This window comes from Ruditapes philippinarum, unplaced genomic scaffold (genome assembly GCF_026571515.1).
Source record: "Ruditapes philippinarum isolate M1 unplaced genomic scaffold, ASM2657151v2 ctg16282_1_1_1_1, whole genome shotgun sequence".
NCBI lineage: Eukaryota > Metazoa > Mollusca > Bivalvia > Venerida > Veneridae > Ruditapes > Ruditapes philippinarum.
Window position 1 is genome coordinate 10,321 of NW_026861375.1, and position 9,518 is coordinate 19,838.

At 30.2% G+C, this 9,518-nt stretch overlaps 1 long non-coding RNA gene across 1 annotated transcript; it reads left to right on the top strand.

The window, feature by feature from the left end:
* The first annotated feature begins 240 nt into the window (after nt 1-240).
* LOC132715431 (uncharacterized) lies at nt 241-5,747 on the top strand. Its single transcript, XR_009623685.1, has 5 exons — nt 241-375; nt 2,407-2,509; nt 2,804-2,862; nt 3,379-3,520; nt 4,636-5,747. It is a non-coding gene; the product is annotated as an uncharacterized LOC132715431 (long non-coding RNA).
* The last annotated feature ends 3,771 nt before the right edge of the window (nt 5,748-9,518 follow it).

A 9,518-nucleotide genomic window follows, 5' to 3' on the forward strand; every position in this document is an offset into this window, starting at 1 on the left:
GGTCTCACTTACAATTAAAAGATATCATAGTCTGTGTTTTTGTATCCAGAGAATAACTTCAAAAGTATTAGAGATAAACTCTGTATAGGATAATTGTTTCCTGCGTTTTGGAAGAAAAAAGGGGGATGTAGAAATGGACTCCATCTGTTTGTCCCATCAAAGAATTTTGAAATAACTTAAAGCGAAAGTCTATACAGATTTCATGCCCCTTCTCTATACAAATTTATCTGCCGTAAACCGTCTGACAGAACGATTTTCAGCAAAAACATCCGGAAAATGGCCCGCCAGCCGATGTTTTCAACTAGACGAGTATGAAAGGGAATACAGTGTTAGATATCATCGAGGATATGTGACCAAAGGGTTTCAGAAGTCTTGGTATGGTTATTTTGTTATATTTTTGTTATTATGATAAAAGGTTTCTTTTTACAAGATTAAAGCTAACATCTTTATCAGTTAAAGTAGTTAATATCTTTGCGCCAATTGCGCATAGAGTCTAGACAGTCTTTTGACGTTTTGTGATAAAATAATATTGTTGAATCTCTTACTTGTCATAATCACGACAATCATCGTTCATCATAATTCGCAGATGGGGTTCAGATAGTATGAGTTACTTCCCTTACGACCTTAGTTTCTTATATGCAATTTGCAGTTAAAACTTAAATGTGAATCTTGATCTTGATCTGTATACGGTGTGACGTCAAAGACATTGTTTACACCGGCCTTTGCAATTATCAAGCGGCTTAGGGCAACATGATACCCTCTCTAATGATTTTTGCGAATGAGTGAAACAAAGGTGTTAGTCGCAATGAATGATTGATTTGACATAAACATTTGTTTAATCTTGTTATTCATTTAATATCAAAATATAGAAAAGATAAAAATGGATTTGTGCTATATTGTTATGAATTACGGACAGGGCGGACCGTGAGACAGGGTGGACCGTATGTTTGGATTGGGCGGACCATATTTTGGGACAGGGCGGACCCTGACTCAAGACGAGGCGGTCTGGAATTACAAACAAAATTGCGCACCTATCCAGAATTATTTTTTTTTGGTGGAAAGTGTCTTGATGGAATATTTTATCTTTTTTGACTCCTTTCTCGTGGTTGACTTCCTTCAATTTTGATTCCTTTGACAAGTTAGTTTACATCATGAACTTTAAGATGCTGTCTGTTTAGCAAATTGATATACATAATGTATAATTATGGTCATTGACGATTAAGAAATAATATATCCCAAACTGTGATTTTATTGCTCAATAACATCACTGTTTGGAGTTCGGATGCGGGGAATTATATCACGAGGGCGTAGCCTGAGTGATATAATGATGCGCATCCGAACGACAAACAGTGATGTTATGAAGCAATAAAATCACCGATTTGGATATATTATTTCGATTCTTACAAGACATCAACAAATAAATGCTGCCCGTGCATGATAATTAGCTAAATTGCGCCTGATTTGTGTCCGTACTTATTGTCAGCGCGTCACATTTTTAGTGGTTACGTCACGTGTATAATGATTACGTCACATGTCTAAATATAGAACGTCAAACAGTGATTTTATAGCATGATAACACACACTTTCGGTTCTTCTATGTTCGATAGGGAAAAATGCGGGTTGTGTAAGAATTGTATTTAAACTATTCTTGGTTGTCCTATAGTTAGTAAGGAATGAACTAATATAAATAATCATTTTTCCTTTATAAAACTTAAATGTTATGAATGGATTATATAAAAAAATATTACAATTAAAGTAATTTTGTCAAGTTTATTTACTTCAGTGCAGAACGAAAATATGTTTTACTTATAAGATTTTTTTCAATCCATTCCCACTATCTTACCCTACCTATTTTATACTTATAATTGCAAGGGTACTGTAAATGTTAATACTCTAAGTATTCACTGTAATATACATTGTATACATGTACTAGTATAAAATTATATTAATTTATTTTTTTAAACATTTTTTTGTTTTGATAACATTGATATTAAAAGATAAAAAAATAAAATAAATGAAATAGCAGTATTAAATTTGAAATTAATTATGGTCCACCTCATCTCTAGTCATGGTCCGCCCTTTCCAAGATATGGTCCGCCCTTTCCAAACATATGGTCCGTCCTGGTATGGTTTGCCCTGTCTCACGGTCCGCCCTGTCCTACGACCATTGTTATATCTTGTTCAATACTGTCTGGTGCCATATAAGTTGTTTGCATGGGACATTACAGAGTGTTACCTTCTGATGCCACATAAGGCAATATAGTTAATAAATCATATGAGCTATAATAGATTACATTACACACATATTTTTATTACTTTATTGTGAATAATTGTATTTATCAATCATATGTAGGCCTACAGAATGCAAATTTAAATTATCTGTAAATAAATTTGTACTGCTTTCAGAGAGATGTATGCAGATCAAACCCATCAAGTAAGCCAACACCATGTCTACAAGGTCATACCTCTAGAACCTCTGACACCTCTACAGCTGAGGACAAATCTTAAAGTTTGTATTCATATTAATTGTATTCGAACTTAAGATTATTTGAATAACTGGAGGAATTTTATCCTTTGCAAGTCTATGTTTGCAGCAGTGCTAGACTTGGTTAGGGTTGTGTATGCAATTTTAAATTCCATATTTTAAGTAACATAATCATTTTTAGCTTGATTTAAAACCCAGGGAAAAGTGTCTCTGTTTCATTCATATAATTATGAAATGAGAAGTTGCTTATTTTAATGTAAATATTTATTATTTACTTACTATTAAAGTATTATAGCATTTTTCTCCCATGTGTTGCAGGTGGACAGAGGGATAGTATGAATGCTTCAGTGAAATTAAGGAGCTCAGGTTCTAACAAGGTACATGTACATGTATACACATGTTTATATATGAAATGGATTCTTCAGATTTGATACTAAATTGATATTATACATATTGTCATGTCTATCAGTGAATATAACTTGATAGGATTCCAATAATGGTTTTTAAATAACAATACAGTCAGAAATATTTTTTTAAAAAACCATTGGAAACATGAAGAAGTCTACATTTTCATGACTTTAATATAATATTCAATTTGAACAATGGAATTATTCACAAGTCTCTACTGTTGGGATGGCTAAATGCTATTTTGTGCAGAAGACCTCCTGGCCTTTAATATTTACTTTGGTGCCATGTATTGCATTATTATATGTGACATTAACCAATATTAAAATTCTGTAGTGCAAGTTAATATTTACTAGTATACCTGGTAAACTTTGTAGCAGGGCAAGTATTTACTGCCGTCGTGATATGACTAAATTGTTGTTGGAAGTAGCATCAAACCCTTTACCCACAATAAATTGTTTAAACAATATTTTTCTCTTCCATTCAAGTGTAGTAGAGCAGTGCAACACAGATGTACTCCGATGTGCAATTTTACAAGTTTTTCCAGACAGTGATTACAGCGAGGCTTGAAGACTACTGTACACAATTTCTTAACAAATCCAAAAACAAAGCCGCGTAACATTCAACTAAGTATGTATTTTTCCTTAACTTCATTATCATACAACATATAGCACAAACTCTGCACATTTCTGAAAAACTTATTTTAAAGGTTGAATTATATTTTACCAACCAACTTCAGAATGTCAGAACTTAGAAACATTATTAGATTTGTAGTCAATTTAGTCAGTCATCCTGCCACCTCAGTGATGTCCCTATTCAGTGACAATAAATTTTGAGACATATTTAACTTAAAAGACCAAACTAAATAGCATTTCACATATTTATTATTTCAACAGAACCTTCCCTGAAAATGCTTTCCTAAAAACGTCTCAAGGAATTGTCAGACTTTTCTACTTATTTGAGGTCATTTCAAGGGCAGATAACTTATACAAATACTCAAATGAATTCTTGTTATTACTTCTGCATTATGCTTTTCTTTTTATTTTTGAGTACAATACATAATAATATGCAATTCCTTACATTGTTTCCATTAACTTTTTCAATGAAAATAAAGGTACTTTAAATCCTTAAAAAAACAGGCCATTTTTTAAGAAAAAATGCACAGAAGAAGTGGGAATAAAAACTACCCACTCTAAATTTGTTCTTGAAATTTTGCATATCAACTAAAATGAAGGTAAGCTTGATGAAAATAAGAAAAAAAATGTATTAATTCTCTTCATTGTAAATTATCTGCCCTTGAATTTAACAAAAAGTCCATTTCAAAGGCAAATGACTCAAAAACGAGAAATTTTTTTTTTGCTTAAAATGTTTCTGTTATCATATTCTAACAACATCTTACATGCCAAGTTTAAAGAAATTCTATTGAACAGTTTTAATTTTGCCTATATGTCTATATGAAAACTTCCAAAAACGTCCGTAAGTGATAAAGACTGACAAGTAAATCAATAACACATTTTGCCATTCCCATGAGTGGTCTTTACTTACAGGTTTGACTGTACATTAAATCTAAAATAACAAAGCACTACATGCTTGGAAGAAAGCCTTAACCAAAATTGAACACTTAGTGCCCGAATTTAAGTTTAAAATTTGTGCATTTATTTAAGTGATCACAATTTTGGTAGAAACAATGTTATAAATGTTGCTTTAAATGCAGAGTAAAGTAAAGTTTTGTCATTTTTTTACAGGTGATTCAAAGAAAACCAAACTACAAACAAGAAAGGGTCGATTGAATGGAGTGACATTTTTACCCTGAAGCGTCCTATTAAGATTAAGAGAATCTAGTCGTTTGTGCCACGGCACAAAAATTATCAGACACATAAGTAACATTCAAGTAGTAGTATGCATTTACATGGAAGATATGACATAATTGTATTTTCATATTGAATTTATCATATAAGTTGAATAAAGAAAAATAAAATGTGAGGCTCTGTCGAGCATTTTAAAAGTTTTAATTAATGCAATTTGGAAAGTCACAAATGTAATATTCTTTTATCACATGTTAGATTTTCCTGTCAAAACATTGAAAATTATTCTTTCTTTTACTATTTTAACAAGCCAACTTAATCAACACTTCCAATACTTTAAACGACATTGACGTCAAATCTTTATTACACTAGTGTATAATAATTTTTTTGTAATGACTTTATTAGAATCCTGTGATGTCAAACATATGATAATGTTCTATTAGCATTAATTGTAGACTTGTTAAACTTTTTTCTTAACAAACTCTATGAAATACTGGTTGAACCCTAATAGTGCTGGAAACAAACGTTTCAGGCCATGTTGACCAGTGTAGACCAGATCTGCAGGCACCCTTGCCAGTTGATTGAACCACACACTTAATTGCCAACATGGTTGAAAGGGTCTTATTGTCCAAGCTGCAAAGAGTGCATACCCATATAAACTAGCTGGCACAGTTGTGTGTCAGTTGATATCAGTCTGTGCTGGTTGCAAATTCAAATCCAATACTTTCATAGAATTATATGTTTTTATTTAATGTTTATAGCATCAATAAATTGATAATCTGAAAAAATAGTGCAAGTCAGGTTTTCAAGTATAATCCTAATTAACTTTTAGAACATTTTGCATAAAGTAAGGTGATATCTCTAAGTTGTCAAAGAAAAGCTTTTGCAGCTCTTTATAATTAAACATGGCATGGCACTTGTATCTATAGCTTTGTCCACCATACAAGTACTCAAATTTTGTGACATTTTTTAATATATTTTTCCCCATATTTCAATTACAGTAATTTGTTACATTTCTCTTTCCTCTATCATTCTTAGTTTTTGTATTTAATATTTCCAAGTGGTAAATAAAAAAACAATAAAATTTCACGATTATTTCTAATATTTTATTTACTTGTGTATTTCATGCAATTTAGGCTAAAAATGTAAAAAAGTAATTTTTGAAGAATTTTTTTTTTTAAGTTAGACCAGTGTTGCTTCAGCCATCAATATGTTAACTTGTCATGTAGTATGTACACAAAACATACTGGAGAAGAAACAGATGTTTGGCTGAATGAAAGTACAAAATGTTTTTGCTTATCGTTTTCCAATGAATAACCATGTACAAGGTTAAATTACTTTTTTGGTGATGTTCTTTTCTGTGGAAAGACCAGGTGTTGCTTCACAATTGTTTTTTTTCCTGACATTAATATCATGTTATGTAATTTCCATTTTTGGCTTTTTGCTTGATATATTGATGTCCTGTGTGAGCATCTATTAGCAATACATGTATCCAATGAGTGTCATGAGTTACTTATAAGACCATGAAGTACAAAATAAAACTATATTACAGCTGTTAATTGTTTTGTCTTTTCTTTCCTGTGGTCAAGGTTTGGTACTGCTATGACTTACTCTTTCAGGGAGTGAACTTAGATATACAACTGTTATTAATAGTGTAGAGGGAATGTCCACTTTTATGTTGACACTAAGAAATTAAAATTGTCTTGGTCTGTAGTAGCAATGCTAGTTTTGAAAAAGTTCTTGCAATTTTAGATGAACATGATTTGCTCCTACCAGTACTTTTATGGAGATGACCTTATATATCTTTGTTACACAATTAAATATTCAAAAAAAATGTTACTTATGAAAATGGTAAATTTTTAGATTCATACCAAACAAAGTCAAGCAAAATGTGAATAGGCACATCATACAGATAGAATAAAGTCAAATTGGTATAGACACATCATGTCCAGTGAAATCTGAAACCTGTTAAAGACAGATCATACTGATTGAAATCTGTATAGACAGATCATAATGAATGAAGTCTGGTTAGATTTGTATAGACACATCATAATAAAGTCTTGTGAAATCTGTATAATAAGACAGATCATAAAAAAATGAAGTCTGGTGAAATCTGTACAGACAGATCATAATGAATAAAGTCTTGTGAGATCTGTATATAGGCCAGTCATAATAGGAATTATGGTAAAACTAATTCCTTCACAAATGTTTTCACGATTAAATAAAAGATAAACATTATCTGCATTTTGAGAAAAAAGTCCTCAAAAAATCTCCTTGCAGAGTCCTGAAAAATCGATCATAAAGATTTATTAAAAATCGATATGTAAATGTGTCTCTTAAATTACACCATACTTTAATGTTATGCACGTTCGGTGACGTCACGTTTATTATATTTTCGTTAAAAGATCTGAAGTTACTTCAATTCTAGCATTCCTAGTGCAAAGGTGAGTAATTTTAGTCATTTTTATATTCTTCTGTATAAATTTTAGGGGAAAATATGTCAGTAGATATATATAACTGACTACAAATTAATCGATTATGCAGATGACAAAATGTGTCATATAATTTCGCGATTTTAAACACAATTTTGAATAAAGTAATCATTAAAAGAGAGTTTATCTTTTACTCACTGTTCTACATTGTTTTCTTTTGTACAATTATCTAAAATGACGCAGAATTTACCACACATTTTACTAAGTATTTAAAAAAAATGTATATGCATAAGTTATGTAAATTTTTCTTTTCTACGGAAGCGTGTTGTGACCAAAATCACGAAAATCTAGGGATATTTTTAAAATGTTAAATTTGACTTATTTCAAAGATTTTGCATGTTTTATGAATTGTGGAAATAATAATTAAATAAAATAATGTGTTGATGTAAACAAACGTATTTTGTAATACATAATGCATTTCTAAGCGAAATGATAATATTCCAGCAATAAATTATAGGAAAAATTGACAGCGTATCCAATAGGGTGTAATCAAGCTAAAACTATTACCTATTAATGAGGAAGTTGTTAATGGAATTTATACATTACTTTTACTTCTTATTTAAAACCCAAATTATTATGCCAATTATTTTATTCTTTTTGTCGGCTCAATCATATCATATGCATCTGAGAGTATGGGGATATAGCAAATCAAAAGATAATTGAGCGTATTCACTTGAAATACTGTAATTTAAGAATTTTAAATGTTAGAGCCAATACAAGCAATTTTCGTATATACGGCGAACTCGGCCGTTACCCATTGTATATAAATCGATACGTAAGAATAATTAAGTTTTGGTGCAAATTGATAGATACTGACAATATAATTTTACGGAAAACATATGAATTAAGTTTATAATCTGATTGTTATAAAGGTAAAAAAAACTGGGTATCAAATGTTAAAGAAATGCTAGATATACGTATATGGTTTATCCGAATACTTTTTTGAAAATAATATCGTAGATAGTAAATTATTTCCAAAAATATTTAAACAAAGAGTTATTGATAATTATATACAAATATGGCATTCATCTCTAGAAAATAATTCTGTTTTAGAACTTTATAAAAATTGTAAATAATTATATTCATACAAAACTATCTTAACATATTACCAAAGGATCTCAATAATAAGAATGTCTGCACAGACACTAAGAGTACCAACGGGTAGATATCAAAATAGAATCCCAAGGAGTGAAAGATATTGTTTATGTTGTTTAGAAGACGAATACCATTTTGTTTTGATATGTTGGCATAAGGAAAAAATATGTGAAACGATATTATTACAAATGCCCATCAATGTGTAAATTTATAAAACTGATTTCTTCTAATAAAAAAATTATACTTACTAATCTAGCTAAATATTTGAGAAAATCGATTGAAATCAGGAACATTATTGAATTTTGATATTTTGTTACAAATTTATACTTAAAATTCAATTGATTTGTTGTATACTCTGGTAACATTTTTTGTTTTAAAATTTTTAATTTTACTTATTAATGAAATAAAAAAAAAAATTTTTTCTTTTTATTTGTTAATAAAACGTTGAATTAACAAAAATTTTTTATTAATTTTTTAAGCATGATTTTAATAAATGCACATACAAAAGGTTTCTCAAAAAAATTTTCTTAGGCGTTTCCCTATTTTATCATTTTAAAAATATTTCTTTTTAAATATCTTTTTGAATAATGTTTTATGGACTTTATATATTTTTTTCAGAGGAAGGGTAAACATAGTATGGGATGGTTTTTAGCAAAGACAATTTTAAACGAAGTCCAGCCTTTTTATTTGGCGAACATAAAATCAATCCCTTGAAAATTTAGTGGGAAGAGTTTTTCCCTATTTCCAATTAGGGAAAGGGAAAAAGGCTAAATTGGGGGTTTTTAAATTTGGGGGGGTTTGGAAAGGAAATCCAGCATTTTTGAAAAGCAATTAACAGGTAAATCAAAGAAAAACACTATATTTTTAATACACTGTTGCTTTACCAGATTCAATTTTGTGTGCTACTGCATAGATAACCTTTCTAAAGGGAATTCACATTTGTAAAAGCTAAATGGTTTCCTTATTTTTAGTGTCCAAAACTGCAGTTTTCTTACATTCTCGGAATTACTAAGAGCAGAGATTTGTTTGTTGGTTTTTATGTCACAACATCACTTTACAGGTCATATAATAACTTTCAAGCGTTACTGGTGAAGGAAAAAGTATGGCATAGGTATTATTTTCAGCACGTAGAACCACCAATATTCTATAAGCTAGTTTGGGATAGCTATGTCAAATAATAGATTCCAAAACCAAGGCAGGGCTTGAACCTACATTCTTTAACACCGTAAGAAGTGT